Source organism: Dermacentor albipictus, chromosome 1 (genome assembly GCF_038994185.2).
Source record: "Dermacentor albipictus isolate Rhodes 1998 colony chromosome 1, USDA_Dalb.pri_finalv2, whole genome shotgun sequence".
Taxonomy (NCBI): domain Eukaryota; kingdom Metazoa; phylum Arthropoda; class Arachnida; order Ixodida; family Ixodidae; genus Dermacentor; species Dermacentor albipictus.
Genome location: NC_091821.1, coordinates 43,552,144 through 43,577,361, shown reverse-complemented (window position 1 = coordinate 43,577,361; position 25,218 = coordinate 43,552,144). Strand labels below are relative to the sequence as shown.

The 25,218-nt window shown below is 48.0% G+C and overlaps 14 non-coding genes across 14 annotated transcripts; all 14 read left to right on the top strand.

Moving 5' to 3' along the window:
* The first annotated feature begins 1,418 nt into the window (after positions 1 to 1,418).
* Positions 1,419 to 1,500, top strand: TRNAS-GCU (transfer RNA serine (anticodon GCU)). The gene has a single exon. It is a non-coding gene; the product is annotated as a tRNA-Ser (tRNA).
* A 93-nt stretch (positions 1,501 to 1,593) lies between these two features.
* On the top strand, positions 1,594 to 1,675 carry TRNAS-GCU (transfer RNA serine (anticodon GCU)). The gene has a single exon. It is a non-coding gene; the product is annotated as a tRNA-Ser (tRNA).
* A 5,156-nt stretch (positions 1,676 to 6,831) lies between these two features.
* Positions 6,832 to 6,913, top strand: TRNAS-GCU (transfer RNA serine (anticodon GCU)). The gene has a single exon. It is a non-coding gene; the product is annotated as a tRNA-Ser (tRNA).
* Positions 6,914 to 7,006: 93 nt separating this feature from the next.
* TRNAS-GCU (transfer RNA serine (anticodon GCU)) lies at positions 7,007 to 7,088 on the top strand. Its single transcript has one exon. It is a non-coding gene; the product is annotated as a tRNA-Ser (tRNA).
* Positions 7,089 to 7,181: 93 nt separating this feature from the next.
* TRNAS-GCU (transfer RNA serine (anticodon GCU)) lies at positions 7,182 to 7,263 on the top strand. Its single transcript has one exon. It is a non-coding gene; the product is annotated as a tRNA-Ser (tRNA).
* A 93-nt stretch (positions 7,264 to 7,356) lies between these two features.
* TRNAS-GCU (transfer RNA serine (anticodon GCU)) lies at positions 7,357 to 7,438 on the top strand. The gene has a single exon. It is a non-coding gene; the product is annotated as a tRNA-Ser (tRNA).
* Positions 7,439 to 14,064: 6,626 nt separating this feature from the next.
* On the top strand, positions 14,065 to 14,146 carry TRNAS-GCU (transfer RNA serine (anticodon GCU)). The gene has a single exon. It is a non-coding gene; the product is annotated as a tRNA-Ser (tRNA).
* Positions 14,147 to 14,239: 93 nt separating this feature from the next.
* TRNAS-GCU (transfer RNA serine (anticodon GCU)) lies at positions 14,240 to 14,321 on the top strand. Its single transcript has one exon. It is a non-coding gene; the product is annotated as a tRNA-Ser (tRNA).
* Positions 14,322 to 14,414: 93 nt separating this feature from the next.
* On the top strand, positions 14,415 to 14,496 carry TRNAS-GCU (transfer RNA serine (anticodon GCU)). The gene has a single exon. It is a non-coding gene; the product is annotated as a tRNA-Ser (tRNA).
* A 93-nt stretch (positions 14,497 to 14,589) lies between these two features.
* On the top strand, positions 14,590 to 14,671 carry TRNAS-GCU (transfer RNA serine (anticodon GCU)). Its single transcript has one exon. It is a non-coding gene; the product is annotated as a tRNA-Ser (tRNA).
* Positions 14,672 to 14,764: 93 nt separating this feature from the next.
* Positions 14,765 to 14,846, top strand: TRNAS-GCU (transfer RNA serine (anticodon GCU)). The gene has a single exon. It is a non-coding gene; the product is annotated as a tRNA-Ser (tRNA).
* A 93-nt stretch (positions 14,847 to 14,939) lies between these two features.
* On the top strand, positions 14,940 to 15,021 carry TRNAS-GCU (transfer RNA serine (anticodon GCU)). Its single transcript has one exon. It is a non-coding gene; the product is annotated as a tRNA-Ser (tRNA).
* Positions 15,022 to 15,114: 93 nt separating this feature from the next.
* TRNAS-GCU (transfer RNA serine (anticodon GCU)) lies at positions 15,115 to 15,196 on the top strand. The gene has a single exon. It is a non-coding gene; the product is annotated as a tRNA-Ser (tRNA).
* A 4,990-nt stretch (positions 15,197 to 20,186) lies between these two features.
* TRNAS-GCU (transfer RNA serine (anticodon GCU)) lies at positions 20,187 to 20,268 on the top strand. The gene has a single exon. It is a non-coding gene; the product is annotated as a tRNA-Ser (tRNA).
* Positions 20,269 to 25,218: the final 4,950 nt, after the last annotated feature.

Genomic DNA, 25,218 nt, shown 5'->3' with positions numbered 1-25,218 from the left:
CTCCAGAGAGGTTAAAATCTTGGCGTACGCAGACGATATCGCCATATTCTGTCGAGACAAGCAAAGCATCTCTAATGCTGTAGAAGTGGCGAACAGATTCTGCAAAGTCACCGGAAGTGCGATAAACTGGAGCAAGTCATTGGGCATGTAGCATGGTAATTGGAATGATAAAACAGAAAATTTTGAAAATATGCAGTGGGCCACGACCCCTGCGCGGTACCTTGTAATACCTCTGCAATATTATCATGATACAAAAGACTATTGGGACAAAGTTCGGAGGTAGAAATTTATCGATTTTCGCGCGATCAACCGTATGCAATCTTTTTCTTTTAGCGAAAATGTGGTACGTGCTGCAAGCACTGTGCGCGTCAAAAATCACCATCCAAAAGATACACAGAGCATGCGCTGTTTCTATATGGGGATCCACATGGGAGAGAACGAGCCGCACTAATTTATTTCCGTCGGCGAAGTCAGGAGGCCTTGGTTTGGCGCATTTGTTTTTGAGGCAAGTTGTCTCAAGATTTCTTTTTTTTGCGAGATCAGAAGGATCCCTTCTTGCGAACAGTGTGCCAACTACGTTTACGAAATGCGTTACCTAAATTTATCGTAACCTCAAGAACGGCAAATGGCGCAAGTCTCCGCGGATTTTTACGGGAGGTAGCTTGGTATGTAGAATTCTTGCATGCTCGCCTTTCATTTGATTATCTTGCTACTGTTGGAAGAAAAAAATTGTATAAGGACCTAGTTGACGTTTGTATGCATGTTCCTTTGTACCGATCTATGTATTCACCGAGCACAGGAGCAGATGTATTGAAGCGTGTGAAACGGATGCCAGTGCGATCTGGGGTTAAAACTTTTTTCTTCCATTTGCATACTGGAACTCTTCCCGTCAAACCTTGGCTACAAGAAAAAGGCCTCTTTGTCGCATGGTCGATCAACTGCAGCAGGTGTAGAAAACCAGAGACGATCGAACACACATTTTTAGACTGCTCGGACGCACTTTTCTTGTGGGACATTCTGCAGCGTACGCTAAAAAAGGAGTTGCCTATCACACCGTACGGCATCCGTTTCCTTCCAATTGCCAGTGAAGGTCGTGTTCCTTATGATATGCTTATGGCGTTGATTCTACACAGCCTGTAGAAAACACGTTGGACGTCAGGCATGAAAGACTGGTTATTCGCCCAGCTAGAGAGCACTTTACTGAAAGTATTTTGTTCTTGCGCGAGGCTTGCAATGCACGACTGGATAAGCCTGAATGGGCTACCTTGTTAGATGAACTCGTCTGTCTAAAGCGGTTCTAACAATGCACGCCTGCCAAATGACGGCAGGCGGTTACATCACCAGAGCACTGTGCATATCATTCTTACGCCATCTGTATGTCTGTTTATGTTGTCAAAGAATGGCAATAAAGAAAAAAAAGCGAGGTGGCCGAGTGGTTAAGGCGATGGACTGCTAATCCATTGGGCTCTGCCCGCGTGGGTTCGAGTCCCACCCTCGTCGAACATTTTGCGCTTTTTGTCCCTGAAAAATATGCCGACTTGATGGCGCAGATGTAGGATTGACTGAGATCTTATGAGGGGCACCTGATGTGTGGGCGAGGTGGCCGAGTGATTAAGGCGATGGACTGCTAATCCATTGGGCTCTGCCCGCGTGGGTTCGAGTCCCGCCCTCGTCGAACATTTTGCGCTTTTTGTCCCTGAAAAATACGCTGACTTGATGGCGCAGATGTAGGATTGACTGAGATCTTCCGAGGGGTACCTGATGTGTGGGCGAGGTGGCCGACCGACGAAACGATCCTTGAGCGAGGAGAAGCGGTACGCTTCACGTAAGGAAATAACGCAGATAACGTACGGTGAAGAGATTACAAGGGACAAATTGATGATCCAACAAGCTTTTGTCGAATACTACAAAGGATTGCTGGGATGCAGCGGTAAAAGTGAGGCCTCTTTACACGGTGAATTTTTGACACCAATTCCTACATTAGATAACGAAACCAAAGTACGCCTTGAAATGCCAATTGGCTTAACCGAAATAGAAAGAGCAATAGACGATCTAAGTGAAGGGAAAACGCCGGGCCCAGACGGACTTGGTGCTGCTTTTTATAAGGCGTTTAAGCATGACCTCTCGAAGGCTCTTTAGCGGCTCTTCACTGAGGCGTACGAAATAAAAGATGCACCACCATCCTTTAGAAGGTCGCATATTGTACTGATACCCAAAAGTGATGATCCAGTGAAGGTTTTATCAGTGAGTGCTTATCGTCCTATAAGCCTCACCAATGTTATAAGGTGTTCATGAAGGTGCTAGCCAAAAGGCTGCAGACTGTAATACAACTAATCGTAGGACCTCACCAAACGTGCGGCATAAAGGGCAGAACAATAGGAACGAACATTCACACAGCGAGGAGCATCCTAGAATGCTGTGATGCATGGGACAGGAAAATAGCGATGTTGCAATTAGACCTCGAAAAGGCTTTCGATCGCGTAGTGCATGACGTACTTTTTAAAGTATTGGAACATGTGAATGTCGGGAATGTTATCTTGGAAGGTGTGAAAATGTCATACAAAAATTGTGAGGCTAACATTGTTATTAACAAAGAAGTCACTGAAAGTATTCATATTACCAGGAGCGTTCGCCAGGGGTGTCCAATTTCTCCTTTATTGTTTGCTATTTACTTAGAGCCCTTTTGTTTGAGCATAATTCACAATAACAAAGTACGTGGTTTTAAGCTTATGATGGCCGAGGTCAAATTATTGTCTTATGCTGATGACATTGCCGTTTTCTGTGAAAACAGAGAAAGTATTAGAGAAGCTGTGAGAGCAGTCGACAAGTACTGCAAGTGGTCCGGTAGTGCAATAAACTGGGATAAATGTGTAGGTCTGTGGCATGGCACCTGGGAGGCAATGCCAGATTTTTTCGAAAATGTGAAATGGAGGGACGTACCCACAAAGTATCTCGGGGCGCCACTAGAGGGATATAAAGATCCAGATGAATATTGGAAGGGCGAAACAGAAATGCTGAGAGAGAATGTAAATAAGTGGGGAGGGAAAAACTTCTAGATATTCGCCCGGTCAACAATCTGCAATATCTTTTTAGCAGCGAAAGTTTGGTACGTGCTTCAGGTGCTGTGCATGAATAGGCTAAACATTCAGAAGATACACAGAATCTTTGCCACTTTTGTTTGGGGATCCCAATCGGAACGCACGAGTCGTACAAATCTTTTTCGATCATCGCTAGGCTCAATAAAGATATAGAAGATTACGCGCTCAAACTAACCAGACAGAACTGGGAGTCCACCTGTGATAGGATGGACGGAAATATAGGCCTAGCTAGGACATGGAATCTACTCCGCTACCTGCTGGATCCACAGGGCTGCAAAACAGCGCAGCGACAGAACCTTCAAAAAATTCTTCACTTGTACGAAGGTACGGAGGTAGATCTAATGAAGGACATACAGGAGAGATACATAGGGGACACTAGCAAGGAACACCTACCTAACTATGAAGGCGTAGGCAACTCCAGCGTAGACGAACCCATCAGCGAGGCGGAGGTCCGGGCGGAGATTGCCAAGCTCAAAACCAAATCAGCTTCAGGCCCGGATGGCGTTAGCAATAAAATGCTACGCAATCTAGACGATAACTCTATAACTGCATTAACTAACTTTATGTAGAAGTGCTGGGAAGAGGGTAAACTACCACATCAGTGGAAAACCGCTAAGGTGGTGATGATCCCAAAACCAGGCAAGAAACTCCAGATAGAGAACTTAAGACCTATCTCTCTAACCTCTTGTGCAGGCAAGCTTTTGGAGCACGTTATTCAAACGCGGCTCAATAACTACATGGAGGATAATGACCTCTATCCGCATTCGATGGTGGGCTTTAGGCCCAGGCTCTCCACCCAGGACGTGATGCTGCAACTAAAATACCAAATCATCGATGCGGAAACGGGGGACGCAAAGGCAATTCTAGGGCTTGACCTAGCGAAGGCTTTTGATAACGTCACACATAAAGCCATTCTTGAGAACCTTCAGGACTTGGGAGTAGGCGTACGAACCTACAATTACATTAGGGACTTCTTGTCAGACCGAGAAGCAAAAATCCAGATTGGAGAATGCCAATCAGATGACATTAAATTAGGCAGCAAAGGGACCCCACAGGGCTCTGTGCTCTCGCCGTTTCTTTTCAATGTGGCCATGATCAAACTCCCTGAAAGACTGGAGGCTATTGAAAGACTAAATCACAGAATATACGCTGATGACATTACGTTGTGGATAGCTAGGGGCAGCGATGCCCAAATAGAGGAAACCCTCCAAAGGGCTATCCAGGCAGTTGAAGGTTATGTCGGACCTAGGGGACTTAAATGTTCACCGCAAAAATCAGAACTGCTTCTATACCAGCCGAAAGGCAGGGCCAGTAAGGAGGAACCGCAAATCTCTCTCACAGCTGGGGGGATCCCCATTCCAAAAGTGGACAAAATCAGAGTTCTGGGACTTTTTATTCAGGCCAACGGTTTTAATGGCGAAACAATAAGGAGACTAGACGGCTGCGCACTGCAGACCATGAGGCTGATCCGCAGGATCGCCAACAGACGGTCCGGGATGAAAGAAGCGAATCTAGTTAGGCTAGTCTAGGCCTTTGTGATAGGTAGAATAGCTTATGTTGCTCCCTTCGTCAGTTTTAGGTCATTCGAGAAGAAGAAGATTGATGGGATCATACGTAAAAGTATAAAACATGCGCTGGGGCTTCCCATCCGCACTGCAAATGAAAAGCTTTTAGCTCTAGGGCTCCACAACACGCTTGAGGAGATTATTGAAGCAGTGAGGATCTCGCAGTATGAGAGACTTGCGGGAAGCCCTACGGGCAGGAAAATCCTAGCTAGGCTAGGCATAAACTATGAGGGGCAGGAAGGCATCAAAGTAGACCTGCCGCGAAGCGTGCGGAACCGACTAATAATCCCACCACTACCTCAAAACATGCACCCAATCCATCACAAGGAACGCAGACAGAAACGGGCCGAGGCTCTTGAGAAGCGTTTCAAAAACTCGAAGGACGTGCTCTACGTTGATGCTGCAGACTATGGCAACGGCCGCATGGCCCTAGCTGTAGCGAGCGCTGAAACTGGATTGATAGCCAGTGGCACAGTTCCAACGGATTGCTCTCAAATTGGAGAAGAATCTGCCATAGCACTTGCAATTGCAAGTACTTCAGCCAAAATTATAGCCAGCGACTCTAAGGTTGCGGTGATGAACTTTGCCAGAGGCAGAATTTCTCCCGAGGCGAACAGAATCCTGCAGACCTGCAGAGATAGCCGGAAAATTGAAATAATCTGGGCACCTGCGCACGCCTCCCTCGCTGGGAATGAGGCGGCCCACGAATTAGCTCGAGGACTCACATTCCGAGCTGGTGGGCTAGCCGAAGGCTTCACGGGGCGAGACCGCTTAGTGTGCTGCAGAGAGATCACACAACACTACAGACTAGGACGGGTTAAATATCCTCCGGCTGATGCATCCTTAAACAAGAGCCAGGCCTCCACTTGGCGTCGCCTGCAAACCAACTCGTTTCCAAGCCCGGTGTCGTGCAGCCTCTACTACCCGGGTCAGTACTCTAGCCAGTGTAAGCTATGTAAAGCCAGGGCTAATCTTGATCACATTCTGTGGGAATGCCCACAGGCTCCCTCTGAGGGAAGAATAACGTCTTTAGAACAATGGGAGACCTTATTACTCAGCTCCGATCCGGAGATTCAACTGAAGACAGTCCAACTGGCCGAAATCGCCGCTAGGGTCCAAGGACTCCTGGCCGTCGTCTAGGTGGGAAGACTTAAAGCCTTCCCTACATCTGTTGGACAAATAAAGTTTTACAATCCAAAAAAAAATCGATCAGTGAGAGCTGGTGGGCTGGGATCGGCCCATTTGTTTTTAAGACAGATAGTGTCGAGGTTTACTTTTCTACGTGATCAGAGTCATCCATTCTTGCGCACCATGTTACAAGTTAGACTATGCTGTTATTTACCCGAATTCATTGTATCGACTTCTTGTGCGGGGCGAATGGATATACGTGGTTATCTGCGCGAAGTAGTATCGGCGTTCAGTATATTAAAGGTTCGTTTTTCTCTGCGGTACTTGGGCGAAGTTAAGAAAAAACGGCTGTATAAAGATCTAATCGACGCAATGATGCCAGAACCCTTGTATCGCACCATGTATGCCATCGGGCCAGGAAAAGATGTCTTTAAAAGAATCAAAAGAATGGTAGTACGGCCATCAGCCAAGAAATTTTTTTTTTCAGCTACATACTGGTACGTTGCCCGTGAAACCATGGCTAGAGGAAAAGGGCCTATTTGTTCCGTAGAGTACTAATTGCCTCTTGTGCCGTAAGCCGGAAAGTATTGATCACATCTTTTTGGACTGTTGGGATGCCGTATTTCACTGGGACATCTTTCAGCGAACTTTAAAGAAAGACCTCCCTATAACACCATACGGTATTCGTTTTCTGCCGGTTCAGTGTGAAAGTGGCATACCGTATGATATGTTTATGTTGTTGAGTATGCACGCAATTTGGAAGGCGCGTATGGCGGTGAGGCATGCGGATGTAAACGCACGCCCAGCCAGAGAATACTTTATAGAAAGCATAGCTCACAGCAGGGATGTATATTGCGCAGGCGAGGAACAGCCGGAATGGCTACCCGGTCTGAATGACCTCATGTCATTATAATCATCCCCACGTCAAACAAAGCGTGGTTGACGTTTTTAAACATTTTTCAGTGTCATATTTTCTGTAAATGCGTTTTGTTCTGTTGTTCTTTAACGTGTGATGTACCAATCAGCGAATAAAAAAAAAGGGCGAGGTGGCCGAGCGGTTAAGGCGATGGACTGCTAATCCATTGGGCTCTGCCCGCGTGGGTTCGAGTCCCACCCTCGTCGAACATTTTGCGCTTTTTGTCCCTGAAAAATACGCTGACTTGATGGTGCAGATGTAGGATTGACTGAGATCTTACGAGGGGTACTTGATGTGTGGGCGAGGTGGCCGAGCGGTTAAGGCGATGGACTGCTAATCCATTGGGCTCTGCCCGCGTGGGTTCGAGTCCCACCCTCGTCGAACATTTTGCGCTTTTTGTCCCTGAAAAATACGCTGACTTGATGGTGCAGATGTAGGATTGACTGAGATCTTACGAGGGGTACTTGATGTGTGGGCGAGGTGGCCGAGCGGTTAAGGCGATGGACTGCTAATCCATTGGGCTCTGCCCGCGTGGGTTCGAGTCCCACCCTCGTCGAACATTTTGCGCTTTTTGTCCCTGAAAAATACGCTGACTTGATGGTGCAGATGTAGGATTGACTGAGATCTTACGAGGGGTACTTGATGTGTGGGCGAGGTGGCCGAGCGGTTAAGGCGATGGACTGCTAATCAATTGGGCTCTGCCCGCGTGGGTTCGAATCCCACCCTCGTCGAACATTTTGCGCTTTTTGTCCCTGAAAAATACGCTGAGTTGATGGCGCAGATGTAGGATTGACTGAGATCTTACGAGGGGTACCTGATGTGTGGGCGAAGTGGCCGAGCGGCATTCTGCTTCCGGCAGCCGAGCTGAGCGGTCAGCCGAATCATGGGCTCCAGTGGAGCAGCGACAGCGGCCACTTTTGGCCGCGGAAACAGGCTCGCCGACGATAAGGATTATGCGTTTATTTTGCCGCAACTGCCTAAAGGACAAGTGGTCATTAACACCGTGTTTTTGCACGGTGATGTACGTGCGAGACCGTACAAGGTGGAAGATTTCAGGGACGCCCTTCTGCCGACGGGACTGCTTCCGGACGTGGTATGCATAGGGGCGTACCAAATCAACCACGTCTGGGCAGTGACCCTCTGCGATGCGAATGCAACGAAAAGGCTGCTGGCCCTCAAGGAACTGCAAGTAAAGGGACGACGGTGCCTCATCGTTGACCCGCAGGCCCAGCAAGTGAAGATTAGGCTTCACTGGTTGTTGTACGGCGTTGCCGACGAGGACGTCCGGACGGCGTTTGCGGCTTTCGGCAAGGTGGAGGAGGTGAGCCGGGAGCGGTGGCGTGTTGAAGGCATGGGAACCAAGACCTCAACGACCAGGACCGTCGTTCTCAAATTGAAGAGCAGCATCAAGGTGGAGGACCTTCCTCATCAGATCCGCGTCGGCGGCGAGTTGGCCTTGGTCGTCGTTCCTGGTCGACCGATGCAGTGCCTGCGCTGTCACGGCACGGGACACGTCCGCCGAGAGTGCAGAGTCCGGCGCTGTTCCCGGTGCAGACGTTTCGGCCACGTCGACGCTGACTGCGTCAAGTCTTATGCCGCTGTGACAGGCCCACCAGCTATTGACGTGGAGGCGGAGCACGTGATGGACGTGGCCGAGGCGGAGGACGCGGCTAAAGGAACCGGTGACATGGTTTCGACAGCCACAACTGGTGGGGCGACGACTCTGGAGGTAGACGAAAAGGCGGCTGAGGCTACCCAGAAACCGAGTAGGACGGAACAGGACGCAACGACTGAGGGGCAGGCGACGGGAAGCGTCAGTGAAGACGCACCTGACGACGCGACCGCAATGCAGCAGGACGAGGGCGTCACCGACGACGACCGTATTGGTGCTCTTGCTGCCTCCGTCAAGCGCACCCACGACCAGACGAAGGACCGTGAGGATCGGGCAACCAGCACCAGTGAGGGGCCGCCGACGAAGACGCCTCATGGGAGGCGGATGGGATTCAAGCCAAAGCCCAACATACCGCCTGAAAAGAAGCCTGTCGAGAAAGCGCCCACGCCTAAGGACACCAACAAGCCGGGAGGTCCCGGAGGCGGCTAGGCGATGGCTAGTCGTGAGCGGTAAGCACCATGCTCCGGGCCTACTTTTCTTTTAGATCAAGATGGCTCAAATACCGTCCCTTAGGATTGCCACATTAAACGTGAGAGGGCTGGCGGCTAGTCGTAGGCAAAGTCAGGTCCTACGGTTGGTCACTGACCATGACATAGACGTACTAGCCGTCCAGGAAACGAAGGTTGAAGGAGAGGAGGAGACCGGGAGCATGGTGCGACGTTTCACGCCTAGGTATTTTGTGGTGGTTAGCCATGCGGTAGGCACGGCTGGAGGGTGCATTCTCCTTGTGAAAAAGCTGCCTGGACTGCAGATTCAAAGTATTTTTTCGTGTCAGTCAGGAAGGATTGTTCTCTGTGATATTGTTATCTGTGATGCTGAGCTCCGCGTCATATGCGTTTATGCGCCAAATTTAGTAGATGAGCGTGTCCGTTTTTATTCGAACCTTACACAATATGTATGTTGTAATATGCGCGTGTTCTTGTTAGGTGACTTTAATTGTGTGTTGAGTGCCGGAGACAGAGTCAATAATGCAGGTGTGCGTGACCGAAGCAGTGTAGTGTTATCATTTAGTAAAGCAATGAAGGGGGCTAGTTGGTGAACGTTCATGGTTATATTGCGCTCAGTTTTACAAAGACGATATTAAGAAAGGACAGGACGTGGACGGACGTAGCGCAAACTACCAACTGTTTAATAATGTTAAATAACGCGCTTATATACAAGGAGATATGGCGCGAGGGGGGGGGGGTATAAAAGATATGACAAGTTCACGGAATGTAATCATAGTTCGGGTCAGGCATACATGGTTCACTGGCACCCGTTCGCCCTGGCAAACTCAACCTCAGCTTTGATAAGCGCGATGGACGGAGTGCTTACGCACATTTCTTTTTCTTTTGCTATCGCAAGCGCCTCCCATATTTCTCGCTCCGTTTTTGTTTTTGATTTGCCAATGACTGTGGCGCTTTCTAGAAGCGGAGAGCATTTGCATTGCTTGCAATGTGCAGCCAGGTTGCTGGGTGCTGTCAGAAGCTGGCACGTGTATTTGTGCTCCCGTAACCTATCCATTTAGCGTTGAAACTGTCATCAGCATGTTCAAAAAAGCGCATGAAGGTTTAGAGTTCACGTACGAGACTCCTACCGAAGGTCGTTTGCAGTACCTTGACATAAATATTAGGCTCAGAGGCTCCCACATCTGCTGGTGCTACAAAACTAGAGGAGAAAAAGAAATCCTGAGGTATGACTCATGCCATTCTAAAATCATAAAAAGAGGCATCGCCAAGGCTTGCATCAGTCAAGCAATTGAAAAATCATGCCACCATGCGGTGAGGGAGAGCATCGATTTGCAAGTAAGCCGCTTACGAAACAGCGGGTACCCAAACAGCATGGTGGTGCAAATCTGTGAAAACTTGTTGCCCGAAATCAGAACCAGCAGGAAAAGGCAGAAAACACAGGAAAAAGAAAAATTGAAAAAACGCGTGGTGTTGCCTTACATTCATGGCTTGTCACATAGGATAAAAAAGACAGCCCAACGCCATGACGTTCAAGTTCTGTTCTCCGCTCCACAAAAACTAAAAGGCATGTGCAAGAGGGTGAATGCAGGATCCAAAGAGGCAAACACTGGTGCTACGATCTGTCAAACCAAGCACGTGACAAAGTACGTGGAATGTGCAACTTCAGTTGTTTACCAAATCCCACTAGATTGCGGGAAAGTATACATCGGGCAAACTGGACGCTGTCTAAATGATAGGTTACGGGAGCACAAATACACGTGCCAGCTTCTGACAGCACCCAGCAACCTGGCTGCACATTGCAAACAATGCAAATGCTCTCCGCTTCTAGAAAGCGCCACAGTCATTGGCAAATCAAAAACAAAAACGGAGCGAGAAATATGGGAGGCGCTTGCGATAGCAAAAGAAAAAGAAATGTGCGTAAGCACTCCGTCCATCGCGCTTATCAAAGCTGAGGTTGAGTTTGCCAGGGCGAACGGGTGCCAGTGAACCATGTATGCCTGACCCGAACTATTATTACATTCCGTGAACTTGTCATATCTTTTATACCCCCCCCCCCCTCGCGCCATATCTCCTTGTATATAAGCGCGTTATTTAACATTATTAAACAGTTGGTAGTTTGCGCTACGTCCGTCCACGTCCTGTCCTTTCTTAATATCGTCTTTGTAAAACTGAGCGCAATATAACCATGAAGTGTTATCAAATTTAATTAATGAAAATGAACTCGATGATGTTTATGAATGTCTGGAAGGGGGGCGTCAAGTGTCTTTTACACGCTTTCAGGGCAGCAGCCATGCGCGTTTGGACCGAATGTACATTTCATTGGATACAATTCCAAGATGCCACGGTTACTGTGTAGTACCAGTGTCGTTTTCAGATCACTGCCTGGTGAAATGTAACGTAGGTATAATGAAAGGGAGACATGTATTTAACTGGGATATGTGGAAAATGAATGCCTTGTTACTAAATGACCAGCCCTTTTTACAGGTAGTACGGGATGCGGTTAATGAAGTTCAATGTGATGCTGCGGGAACAATCGTCGAGAAGTGGGAATGTTTTAAGCAAAAGATTAAAATGAAAGCGATAGAAAGATGCAGCTGTATAAAATTCGAGAAGGAAGTGAAAGAAAAGGGTTTAAGAACACTGCTTGGGCAGCTGCTAACGCTTGAGTGCAAAGAGCCTGGTGCGTACAAAGACGATGTGCGAAACGTCAAAGAAAAACTTGAACTATTTGACAAGGAACGCTATCAAGGAGCCATCGTGCGGGCACGAGCAGATGCACTAGCCGCAGGGGAGACGCCCACGAAAAGGGCGCTCGGTTTAGAGAAGGCGTATGGACGAAGAAACCATGTCGACCAGATTTTAGTGAATGGGAATGTCGTTGAAGACAGTGATAGCATTCAGCGCGCCTTCTTTGAGTACTATCAGTCGCTCTTCGCATTTCAGGAAGCGAATGTTGAGGGTTTTAAAGCAGGTTTTCTGCATCGCATGCCACGTTTGAGCGATGACGTAAAAAAGCGATTAGAGGAAAAAATAACGGAGAGAGAAGTCGAAAAAGCAATCGACGATTTGAACTTGGGTAAATCGCCGGGACCTGATGGACTCAGCGCGGGTCTATATAAAGCTTTTAAAAGAGAGCTGGCGCCTTTGCTTGCACATGTATTTAATGACGCATACGAAAAGAAATCATTACCACCTTCCTTTGGAAAAACGCACACAATTCTAATACCGAAGAGCGACCAAACAGACAAACTCAGATTCGTGTCATCCTACAGACCGATTTCACTAACAAACATCGATTATAAAATATTTATGAAGGTTTTGGCTAGCAGGCTTCAAGGCGTCATCAAGGAAATAGTCGCAGACCATCAAACCTGTGGCATCAAAGGGCGATCTATTTTTTCAAACATCCATAAGATGCGATGTGTGCTCGAGTGCTGTGGCGTCACGGGCGGCGGTGTTGCAGTACTTCAACTCGACCTAGAGAAAGCGTTCGATTGTGTCGCTCACGTTATTTTGTTTGCCATCTTAGATCATGTTAATGTCGGTTCCATCATCACTGAGGGCGTGGCCTTGGCGTACCAGAACTGCACAACAAGATTAATTGTTAACAAGTCTCTGGAGGCCCCCATTACCATCATGCGTTCAGTGCGCCAAGGCTGCCCCCTCAGCCCGCTGTTATTTGCTATCTACGTAGAAGCAATGTGTGTAGCAATTAATGAAAATGACGGAATACGGGGTTTCAGATTGGCAGCGACCGAAGTGAAGTTGCTCGCATGTGCGGATGACATTGCAGTGTGTTGCACTGACAAACCGAGTGTAATGGAAACAATATCTGTAGTTAAGCATTTCTGTGCCGTAACGGGTAGCAGAATAAACTGGGGCAAATCGCTAGGGCTGTGGCACGGGGACTGGTTTTCTGCACCCGACTATTTCGCGAACGTGAACTGGGTGAAAACTCCGACAAGGTATCTGGGTGTTCCCTATAGACAGGTACAATAGCAGCGACGAATACTGGAGGAACCAAACCAAAGAACTGAAAGAAAAAGTAGATAAATGGAAAGGTAATAACCTGTCCATGTTTGCAAGAGCGACAGTTTGTAACATGTTTTTTATTACTAAGTTATATTACGTCTTGCAAACACTGTATTGTTCTAGAGTAAATGTGCAAAGGCTGCACAGAGTGTTTGCGGTTTTCATCTGGGGATCAACATGGGAACGGTGCAGCCGAACAAATTTGTTCAAAAGAGTGAAGGATGGGGGTGTGGGCCTGGCGCACCTTTTTGTTCAAGTTGTAAACCGATTTTTGTTTTTTCGCCATGTGCGCGATCCATTTCTGCGCACCGTATGCCAGCTAAGGTTGAGTAACGCTTTGCCGGCACATGTTAGCACGGCAAGCATGACGGGAACGCTGCGTGGATATTTCAAGGAAGTGGTCGACAGTGTACGCTTCCTTTCTGTTCGTTTTACAAATGATTACCTTTGTGAAGTGAAAAGGAAAGCATTGTATAAAGATGTATGCGACATTGTGTTCCCAGTGCCCTTATACAGAGCCATATACAGTGGAGGGCCAGGACAAGACGTACTTAAACGAGTAAAACGCATGCAGGTGCCACAGGTGTAAAGACCTTCTTTAAGCTACACACAGGAACGCTCTCCGTGAAGACGTTTCTGGAGGAAAGGGGTTGTCTCGTACCTTGGGGGTCGCACTGCTTGATATGCAAGAAGCCCGAAAATATAGATCACGTTTTCCTACACTGCTGGGCGGCAGTTTTCTTCTGGGTCGTCTTAAAGCGTACCCTGAAGAAAGAGCTACCGGTGGACCCCCAAGGCATTAGGTATCTGGACATTAAAGATGATGACGGGGTTCCCTATGACTTTGTTATGTTGAATGCTCTGCACTGTATATGGCGGGCTCGTATGGCAGGGTACTATTGCGATCCTGACGCTAGGCCAGCTCGTGTTTACTTCAAAGAATCTATGTCGCGATTTATTGAAATGCAGAAAATGGAAGAATGTGTACCGGATTGGCTGTCGAGGCTAGAACCCCCGACAGCCATGAAGGAATTTTAGTTTGACAAAGCCAGTCCAATACGGACAGACGGCTCTATTGTGCGGTTTCTTTCCTTACGCACCTTCCCTTGTTGTTTTCTTTTCCTTCAATGTTTGGAATTTGTGATATATAAGTGTGTGCTAACTGTACCGTCTGAGTAATGTCGAAGACCGGCAATAAATAAAAAAAGAGGTGGCCGAGCGGTTAAGGCGATGGACTGCTAATCCATTGGGCTCTGCCCGCGTGGGTTCGAGTCCCACCCTCGTCGAACATTTTGCGCTTTTTGTCCCTGAAAAATACGCTGACTTGATGGCGCAGATGTAGGATTGACTGAGATCTTCCGAGGGGTACCTCATGTGTGGGCGAGGTGGCCGAGCGGTTAAGGCGATGGACAGCTAATCCATTGGGCTCTGCCCGCGTGGGTTCGAGTCCCACCCTCGTCGAACATTTTGCGCTTTTTGTCCCTGAAAAATAGGCTGACTTGATGGCGCAGATGTAGGATTGACTGAGATCTTACGAGGGGTATCTGATGTGTGGGCGAGGTGGCCGAGCGGTTAAGGCGATGGACTGCTAATCCATTGGGCTCTGCCCGCGTGGGTTCGAGTCCCACCCTCGTCAAACATTTTGCGCTTTTTGTCCCTGAAAAATAGGCTGACTTGATGGCGCAGATGTAGGATTGACTGAGATCTTACGAGGGGTACCTGATGTGTGGGCGAGGTGGCCGAGCGGTTAAGGCGATGGACTGCTAATCCATTGGGCTCTGCCCGCGTGGGTTCGAGTCCCACCCTCGTCGAACATTTTGCGCTTTTTGTCCCTGAAAAATACGCTGAGTTGATGGCGCAGATGTAGGATTGACTGAGATCTTACGAGGGGTACCTCATGTGTGGGCGAGGTGGCCGAGTTGTTAAGGCGATGGACTGCTAATCCATTGGGCTCTGCCCGCGTGGGTTCGAGTCCCACCCTCGTCGAACATTTTGCGCTTTTTGTCCCTGAAAAATAGGCTGACTTGATGGCGCAGATGTAGGATTGACTGAGATCTTACGAGGGGTACCTGATGTGTGGGCGAGGTGGCCGAGCGGTTAAGGCGATGGACTGCTAATCCATTGGGCTCTGCCCGCGTGGGTTCGAGTCCCACCCTCGTCGAACATTTTGCGCTTTTTGTCCCTGAAAAATACGCTGAGTTGATGGCGCAGATGTAGGATTGACTGAGATCTTACGAGGGGTACTTGATGTGTGGGCGAGGTGGCCGAGCGGTTAAGGCGATGGACTGCTAATCCATTGGGCTCTGCCCGCGTGGGTTCGAGTCCCACCCTCGTCGAACATTTTGCGCTTTTTGTCCCTGAAAAATAGGCTGACTTGATGGCGCAGATGTAGGATTGACTGAGATCTTACGAGGGGTATCTGATGTGTGGGCGAGGTGGCCGAGGATTCTGCATCCGGCAGCCGAGCTGTTCGCATCGTAGGGTCATGGCCTCTTCCGGGGCAGCGACAGCGGCCACTTTTGGTCGCGGAAACAGGATTACGGAAGATGATAAGGAATACCCGTTCATTTTGCCTCAACTGCCTAAGGGACGAGTTGCGATTAACACCGTGTTTTTGCACGGTGATGTGCGTGCGAGACCATACAAGGTCGAAGATTTCAGGGACGCCCTACTGCCGACTGGCCTCTTACCGGACGTGGTATGCATAGGGGCGTACCAGATAAACCACGTCTGGGCGGTGACCCTGAATGATGCGACTGCGACGAAAAGATTAGTTTCCCTCAAGGAACTGCAAGTGAAGGGACGACGGTGCGTCATCGTGGACCCGCAGGACCAGCAGGTGAAGCTTAGGCTTCACTGGCTCCTGTACGGCGTTGCCGACGAGGACGTCTGGACAGCGTTCGCGGCTTTCGGCAAGGTGGAGGAGGTGAGCCGGGAGCGGTGGCGAGTCGAAGGCATGGCAAGCAAGACGTCGACCACTCGGACGGTGCTCCTCAAGCTAAAGAACGGCGTCAAAGTTGAGGACCTTCCTCATCAGGTCCGCGTCGGCGGAGAGTTGGCCTTGGTGGTCGTGCCCGGTCGACCCATGCAGTGCCTGCGCTGCCAAGGCACGGGGCACGTCCGCCGAGAGTGCAAAGTCCCGCGCTGTTCCAGGTGCAAACGTTTCGGGCACGTTGACGCTGACTGCGTCAAATCCTACGCCGCCGTGACAGGACCAGCAGCGAGGGACGTTGCGGCTGAACACGTCATGGACGTGGTCGAGACGGAAGACGCCGCCAAAGGAACCGGAGACTCGGTTTCGACAGGGACACTCACAGGGTCATCTACCGCCGGTGCTGAAGGCATGGTGGCTGAGGCTGACGAAAAGACGGACAAACCGGTGCAGGTCCTGCCTGCAGTGAGCCTTGCTACGGGGGGCATTAACGAAGACGCACCCGACAACGACAAGATGGCAATGCTGCAGGGCAAGGAAGTCAACCACGATGAGCGGACTGGGACTCCTGGTGCCCCAGTCAAACGAACCCACGACGATACCAAGGACAAGGACGGTGGTGCCACCAGCACCAGCGAGGGGCCGCCGACGAAGACGCCACAAGGAAGACGGATGGGCTACAAGCCAAAGCCCAACGTACCACCTGAAAGGAAGCCTGTGGGCAAAACGGTCTCGCCTAACGACACGAACAAGCCGGGAGGTCCCGGAGGCGGCTAGCCGGTGGCTAGTCGTGAAGGGTAAGCGCCATGCTCCGGGCCTACTTTTTTCCTTAGTTAAGATGGCTCTCTTACCGTCACTTACTATCGCCACATTAAACGTGAGAGGGTTGGCGGCTAGTCGTAGGCAAAGTCAGGTCCTACGGTTGGTCACTGACCAAGACATAGACGTACTAGCCGTCCAGGAGACCAAGGTTGACGGAGAAGAGGAGACCGGGAGCATGGTGCGGCGTTTCACGACTAGATATTATGCGGTCGTGAGTCACGCGGTAGGGACGTCCGCCGGTTGTGTTCTGTTTGTAAAGAAGTTGCCTGATATTGTTGTTCAAAGTGTATTTTCATGCCAGTCTGGAAGGATTGTTTTTTGTGATTTTGTTTATCGTGAAATTGAATTTCGAGTCATGTGCATATATGCGCCGAATTCTGTAGAAGAGCGCACCTTATTTTTTGAGAGCCTTTTTCAGTATATTTGCAGCGATAAGTGCATGATTTTGTTGGGGGATTTTAATTGTGTTTTGAGTGCTCGGGATAGAGCCAATAATGCCGGTATTCGTGATAGAAGCAGCAGTGTGTTGACTAAACTAATACGTGAAAATGAACTGGACGATGTTTGCGAGTGTCTGGAGGGGGAGCGGGAAGTAATGTACACGCGATTTCAAGGTAACAGTCACGCGAGGTTAGACCGCATGTACATATCGCAAGACATGATTCCAAAGTGCCATAGTTATTCTGTGGCACCAGTATCGTTCTCAGATCACTGCTTGGTGAAATGTAACATAGGCACGGAGAAGAAGAGAGAATCTTTTAATTGGGACCTATGGAAAATGAACGCTTTACTACTAAAAGACCAACCATTTGTAGAGGCAGTACATGAGGCCGTAAGGGAGGTTTGTGAGGATAATAGTCAAACAACAGCAGAGAAATGGGAAGGGTTCAAACAAAACGTAAAAATGAAAGCCTGTGAAAGATCGAGCTGCTTAAAGTTTGAGAAGGAAATGAAAGAAAAGAGCTTGCGAAAGACACTTAAGCAGCTGATAGCGCTTGAGTGCGAAGAGCCAGGGGCGTATAAACAAGATGTGCGAACCATTAAAGAAAAAATCGAGCAGCTCGACAAAGAACGGTATCAAGGTGCGATGGTGCGCGCAAGAACAAATGCATTAGTAGCTGGAGAGACGCCCACTAAAAGGGCGCTTGGACTTGAAAAAGCTCACGGTCGAAGGAATCACGTCGATAAGATTCTATGGAATGGCACAACTGCCGACGACAGTAAGAGTATAGGCCAAGCGTTTTTAGAGTATTACCAGTCCCTTTTTGCGTTTCAAGAAGCGAATGTAGACGAGTTCAAAAAGGTCTTCCTCGGTCGCATGCCGCGATTGAGTGACGACACAAAAGAACGATTAGGAGTGAAAATAACAGAAAGCGAAGTTGAAAAGGCAATTGAGGATTTGAATCAAGGCAAATCACCTGGACCTGACGGCCTGGGCGCTTGTTTATATAAAGCTTTCAAGAAGGAACTGTCACCGTTGCTAGCACGGCTGTTTAATGATGCGTATGAGAACAAAGCTTTGCCACCTTCTTTTGGCAAAGCGCATACCATACTCCTCCCTAAGAGTGATCAAGTAGAGAAACTTAGGCTGGTGACATCTTACAGGCCGATATCTTTAACCAATGTAGATTATAAAATTTTCATGAAGGTTTTGGCAGCCAGACTTCAAAGTGTAATAAAGGAAATTGTCGCAGATCACCAAACATGTGGGATCAAAGGCAGGTCGATTTTTTCGAATATTCACACGATGCGGTGCGTGCTCGAGTGCTGCGACGTCACCTTGGGCGGAGTCGCAGTGCTTCAGCTCGACCTCGAGAAAGCCTTTGATTGTGTCTCGCATGGTATTTTGTTTGCCATTTTGAATCACGTTAATATTGGTTCCATCATCGCTGAGGGAGTGGCGTTGGCGTATCAGAACTGCACAACACGCTTAATTGTGAATAAATCATTGGGGGCCCCCATTAATGTCATGCGTTCTGTGCGTCAGGGCTGCCCCCTCAGTCCTCTTTTGTTTGGCATTTACATAGAAACTATGTGTTTGGCCATAATTCAAAATGATCAAATACGCGGTTATAATTTGGCAGACACAGAAGTCAAGCTCTTGGCATATGCAGATGACATCGCAGTGTGTTGTACAAGCAAACAAAGTGTAACGGAAACGATAAGCGTAGTGAAACGTTTTTGTGGTGTGACGGGCAGTAGAGTGAACTGGGGGAAGTCCCTCGGTTTGTGGCACGGAGAGTGGTCTTCCACCCCGGACCATTTTGCAAATGTGAACTGGATGAAAACCCCGACCAAGTATCTAGGTGTTCCCATGGACAGTTACAAAAATAGCGACGAATACTGGATGAACCAAACAAAAGAAACTAGAGAAAAAGCAGAAAGGTGGAAAGGCATCAACCTGTCGATTTTCGCTAAGGCAACGGTGTGTAACATGTTTTTTATTACGAAGTTGTGGTATGTCATGCAGACGTTGTACTGTTCAAGGGTAAACGTGCAAAAGCTGCACAGAGTGTTCGCGGTTTTTATCTGGGGCTCCACCTGGGAAAGGTGTAGCCGAACAAAACTGTTCAGGCACGTGAAGGAAGGGGGGCTGGGCTTGGCGCATCTTTTTGTTCGACAGCTTGTCAACCGCGTTTTGTTTTTTCGCGATGTGCGCGATCCTTTTTTGCGCACCGTATGTCAGCTCAGGTTGAGCGACGCATTGCCTGCATATGTTGTCAGTACGGCAAGCATGACCGGAACACTGCGTGGTTATTTTAAGGAAGTGGCCGACAGTGTGCGTTTCCTTTCAGTTCGTTTTTCAAACGATTATCTGTGTCACGTGAAAAGGAAAACACTGTATAAAGATGTGTGCGACATTGTGTTTCCTGTGCCGTTATACAGAGCCATATACAGTGGAGGGCCTGGACAAGACGTCCTTAAACGGGTGAAACGAATGCAGGTGCCACCAGGTGTTAAAACCTTCTTTTTTAAGCTCCACACAAGAACGCTCTCTGTGAAAACTTTTCTCGAAGAACGAGGCTTTCTTGTGCCGTGGGGATCCCACTGCTTGATCTGTCAGAAGCCGGAGACCATTGATCATGTTTTATTGCATTGCTGGGCGGCCGTTTTCCTTTGGGACGTGTTAAAGCGAACGCTGAAAAAGGAGTTACCGGTGGACCCCCAAGGGATCAGGTATCTGCCAATTAAAGATGAAGACGGAGTACCGTATGATCTCATTATGCTGAATGCCCTCCACTCTATATGGCGAGCTCGCATGGCCGGGTACCATTGCGACGCCGACGCTCGGCCAGCGCGTATATATTTCAGAGAGTCTATGTCCTTATTTATTGAAACGCAGAAAATGCAAGAGTGTGCACCGGATTGGCTGTCGAGGCTCGAACCTCTGACAGTCATGAAGGAATTTTAATTTGACAACGTCAGTCCGATGCGGATAGACGGCTTTGTAGCGCTTTTTGTTTCTTGCCTTCTTTTGCTCTCGCAAGAAGCTTGCATTTGTGTCATGAGTGTGAAATTTATATGCACGATGTTATATTGAAAACCGGTAATAAATAAATAAAAAAAAAGAGGGCGAGGTGGCCGAGCGGTTAAGGCGATGGACTGCTAATCCATTGGGCTCTGCCCGCGTGGGTTCGAGTCCCACCATCGTCGAACGTTTTGCGCTTTTTGTTCCTGAAAAATACGCTGACTTGATGGGACAGATGTAGGATTGACTGAGATCTTACGAGGGGTACCTGATGTGTGGGCGAGGTGGAGGGATTCTACTTCCTGCTACCGTACGGTGCCGACGCAGAATGTCTTGCACCTCAGGGGCGGTTTCAGCGGCCCAGCTGGGTCGCAGCATCAGGTTGAACGATACGACATCGCAGGAATACCAGATCATTTTACCGCAGTTGCCTTCAGGTACGACCGTTACGACTACTGTTTTTTTGCACGCTGATGTAAAGACAAGGCCATACCGTGTCGAACATTTCCGAGATGCTTTGGACCGTCTGCAGCTCATGCCGGAAGTTGTGGCCCTAGGAGCGTATCAAATGAATCGCGTCTGAGCGATAACATTCAAAGACGGAAAAGCCAAGCAGAAGATTTTGACAGCCCCAGCCTTCAGTGTTAAGGAGCAGCGGTGTGTTGTCATAGACCCCTGCAACCAAGACATCAGGATGAAGCTGTATTGGCTTCTGCACACCACACCGGACGAAGACGTGAGAACTGCCCTGTCGCCTAACGGCACTATTAGCGATATATCGAGGGAGAAGTGGCGTGTGGCAGGCTGTAATGACAAGGGTTCCCACACGCGTCTAGTATCCCTGCGCCTGAAGGCTGGCTACACCGTGGAAGACCTGCCACACCAGATCCGCGTCGGCGAAGACCATGCACTAGTGCATGTACCAGGGAGACCGCCGCTCTGCCTCCGGTGCCACGGCACGGGTCACATACGGCGCGAGTGCCGAGTTCCACGATGCGGGCTCTGCCGTCGCTATGGCCATGACGATACCCAGTGTGTGCGTAGCTACGCAAACGTAACAGGGTCCGGTAGAAATGACACTGTGAACGAACACCTCATGGACCAGGTCGATGCGGAGGAAACAACCAGCGGAGGTGGGGTTGCATCAAGCTCTGGCGGCAAGCCATTAACGCAACCCTCCTTTGAAAACGTTGAAGGAAAGGACGACAACCAGGACAGCAAAGGCAACGAGCTACAAGAAACAGCAGAAGATGATAAAGTCTCGGACAACACAAGCGTTCCTGCGACCGTCATGGAAACCCATGAGTTCGAACTTAACAAGGAAGACGCCGACAAAGACGGAGGCAAAAGCGGCACTTCAGCTGTCTCAAAGAGGCCGCGTGAACGGAATGAAGACGTCGGCAAGCGAGGCGAAGACTGCACTGGCGAGCCAGTCCTGAAGACACCAGTCATCAGAAGAAGTTCGTTTAAAGTAAAACCCAACGTGCCGCCAGACAAAAGGACCACACCGACAGTGACCCCGCGTTAGCGGGGTTGCTGACCGGAATAGCACTTTACGGTTGAACTGGGTCGGACGAGCAGCGCTGTGTGTCAGCAATGTGTGCCGCCAAGGAACACGCTTCGACCTCGTTTCACACAGCGAGGCCACTTCTTACAGAGCGGCGTGAGACTGTGAGTCTGAGTCCCAGAATCATGAATCTATCGCACTGCGGTCGGCTTGACCCCTCACATTCAATGTCCTTTAAATTACCGTCAGCGCTTCGGATAGGTACTCTGAATGTAAGAGGGTTAACAGCAAGAAAGCGACAAGTACAGTTAAAGCGTCTGTTAATTGAAAATGATATCGACATCTTAGCGTTACAAGAATCAAAAATTGAGAGCGAGGAGCAGGCTGATGGCATGGTTGATAATTATAAAGCTAATTTTAATGTCTGTGTATGCCATGCCATTGGAAAGTCGGGAGGATGTGTAATCTTTTTAAAACGGTCTATTGGTATTATTGAAGAAAGTGTCACAACTTCTCTAGATGGCAGATTAGCACTTTATGATTTTTCTTTTCATGGAAAGAAAGGGCGAATTATTTGTGTATACGCACCTAATACATGTTCTGACAGAAAATGTTTTTTTGATTACGTAGCAAATTTTTTAAAGTGTGACAGAATTGTCGCGTTACTTGGTGACTTCAATTGCGTTTGCATGCCTGAAGACACGGTTAGCAATAATCCAGTTCGTGACAAAAGGTTCACTACAGCTTCGTGCTTTAACAGAGGACTGTGACCTTGTGGACGTTGGTGATGTTCATCGCGGAAACCATGCGCAGTTCACACACTTTCAGCTTCAAAGCCACGCAAGGTTAGATCGCGTGTACATTTCGCAATGTATCATGGCTTTTTGTAGCAACTACATAGTGAAACACGTTAGCTTTAGTGACCATAGCCTTGTAATGTTCAAAGTAGGTAATAAAAGAAAAACAAGTGCGTTTAATTGGGACCTTTGGAAGTTAAATGAAAACCTTTTGAAAGACGAAGCGTTTGTTAAACTGGTGAGCCAAAAGTGCAAGGAAGCTCTGTTTAATGATACCACAAGCTTTACCGCGGTTTGGGAGAATTTTAAAACCAAAAATGTGCGCAATTGAGAGGTCAAGCATCCTACGATATAAAGAAAAACAAAAAGAAAACGAACTACAAGCCACACTGGACTATCTTTTAAATGCCGATAGCACGATACCCGGATTGTTCAGAAAAGTAATTAAAGAAGTGAAAAGACAGATGGAATCCATCGCTGAGGAAAGATATAAAGGCGCCGTGGTAAGGGCACGTGCGGACGGTTTTTGGTGGGAGAAATATCCACCAAACGCGCGCTAGCTGAAAAAAAGAGGTATGCTACCAAAAAGGAGATAATAGAAATACGCTATCGTGGCATGGTTTCGTCGGACCAGAAGGTTATCGAAATAGCTTTCCTTGAACGATGTCGGAGCTTCTTGGGCAGCGAAGCAGAAGTGCAAGATCCTTTGTAGATTTTCTGTCACTTATGCCCAAACTGGATAAGGACGTTAAAATCGGTCTTTAAAGGCCAATAGCAACAGAAGAAGTTCAGGAAGCGATTGATGACCTCAGCAACGGCAAGACACCTGGACCAGATGACATCGGGGCTGCCTTTCATAAGTTTTTCAAAAAAGAAATTTCAGAAATGCTTCACCGTACCATAACGGAGGCATATGACGTCAAACAAATGCCCATGTCTTTTAGGAAAAGCCATATTATACTTACACCGAAAACTGAAGTCCCTGAAAGATTGCAGTCGGTAGAAAAAATTAGGCCAATAAGCCTAACAAATGTTGATTAAAAAGTGTTTATGAAGATCCTTGCAAAAAGACTTCAAACGGTAATTACCGATATTGTTGGTGCACACCAAACATGTGGAATAAGAGGAAGAAGTATCTTTAGCAATATTCATACGGCAAGAACAATTTTAGAGTGCTGTGATGCGTCATGTGGCCGTATAGCCATGATTCAGTTAGATTTGGAAAAAGCATTTGACAGGGTGTGTCATAACATACTTTTTGCATTGCTGGATTACGTAAATGTAGGAGCGGTAATAAGAGATGGTGTGAAAATGACATACAATCATTGCCAGGCTAAAATCGTAATTAACAGGAAACTCAGTGAAGATATAGCCGTGCGTTCTAGTGTCTGTCAAGGATGTCCTGCCTCAGCCTTGTTGTTTGCAATTTACTTAGAGCTCTTTTGTTTAAGAGTGTTGAGCAATAAAAAATCACTGGTTACCAGTTTTTATCGCATGAAATGAAACTTTTGGCCTATGCAGACGACATCGCGATTTTTTTGTGAAAATAAAGAGAGCATACAACAGGCAATCAGTGACGCAAGCGCCGTCTGTAGACTCACTGGAAGTGTCATTATTTGGAAAAAGTGTCTAGGGCTTTGGGAGCATGAGGAGTCGGATTCTAGGCGAGAACAGCTTGAGGTGGTCAACTTTACCACTTCTCCGTTCAGGTATCTTGGCGTACCTTTAGGGTGTTATCAGGAAAATACCGAACAGTGCGTCCAGGTATCTTGGCGTACCTTTAGGGTGTTATCAGGAAAATACCGAGCAGTGGACTGATCAAGCGGAACACGTTAGGACACAGACAACAAAATGGGGCGGATGCGACCTGTCGATATTTGCGCGCGCAACAGTTTGCAATGTGTTTCTCGCGGCGAAAGTTTTTTATATGCTACAGGCGCTATGCATGTCGCGAACGTGTGTGCAAACGATCCATAGAATTTTTGCTATGTTTATCTTTAGATCGACTTGGGAGAGGACCGGAAGAATAAATCTCTTTCATTCTGTCAAGAAAGGCGGGCTTGGCCTTTCGCAGTTGTTCCTTAAGCAACTTGTTTCACGATATTTTTTCTTGCGTGATCAAAGTGATGGCTTTCTACGTACGGTCGTGCAAGTGCACCTGCGTGATGCACTACCACAGTACATTGTATCCTCATTTTGTGCACCGTATGTAGCGGCAAAAGGATTTTTGAAAGAAGTCGTTTATGCTGCTCGTTTGCTTGAAGTGCATTTTTCGATAGATTATTTGTCATCAGTAAGCAAAAAACGATTGTATAAGGATTTAGTTGATGTGCTATCACCTGTACCTTTATATTGTGCAATGTATGCGTTAGCAGCCGAACGGGATGTACTTAAACGTGATAAAAAAAATACCTGTTAGAGCGTCAACTAAAACTTTTTTCTTCTTACTGCACACCAGCACGCTCCCTGTTAAACCATGGTTAAAAGAAGAAGGTATCTATCTGCCTTGGGGTGTAAATTGTATGATATGTAACAAGCCAGAATCAACTGAACATATTTTATTAGATTGCTCTGATTCAATTTTCTTGTGGAACGTTCTACAGAGGACGCTTAAAAAGGATTTTCCGCCAACGCCGTTCGGAATTCGGTTCTCGCCATTTGCGCAAACAGGGGACGTGCCATATGATGTCATGATGTTGGTTACAATGCACAGTGTCTGGAAAACAAGAATGGATTTCAGACACGAGCATGTGGATCCCAAGCCAGCCAAGATATATTTTGCTGAAAGTATTTCATATGTTAGAGATGTGTTAAAGGCTCTTAACAAGCCA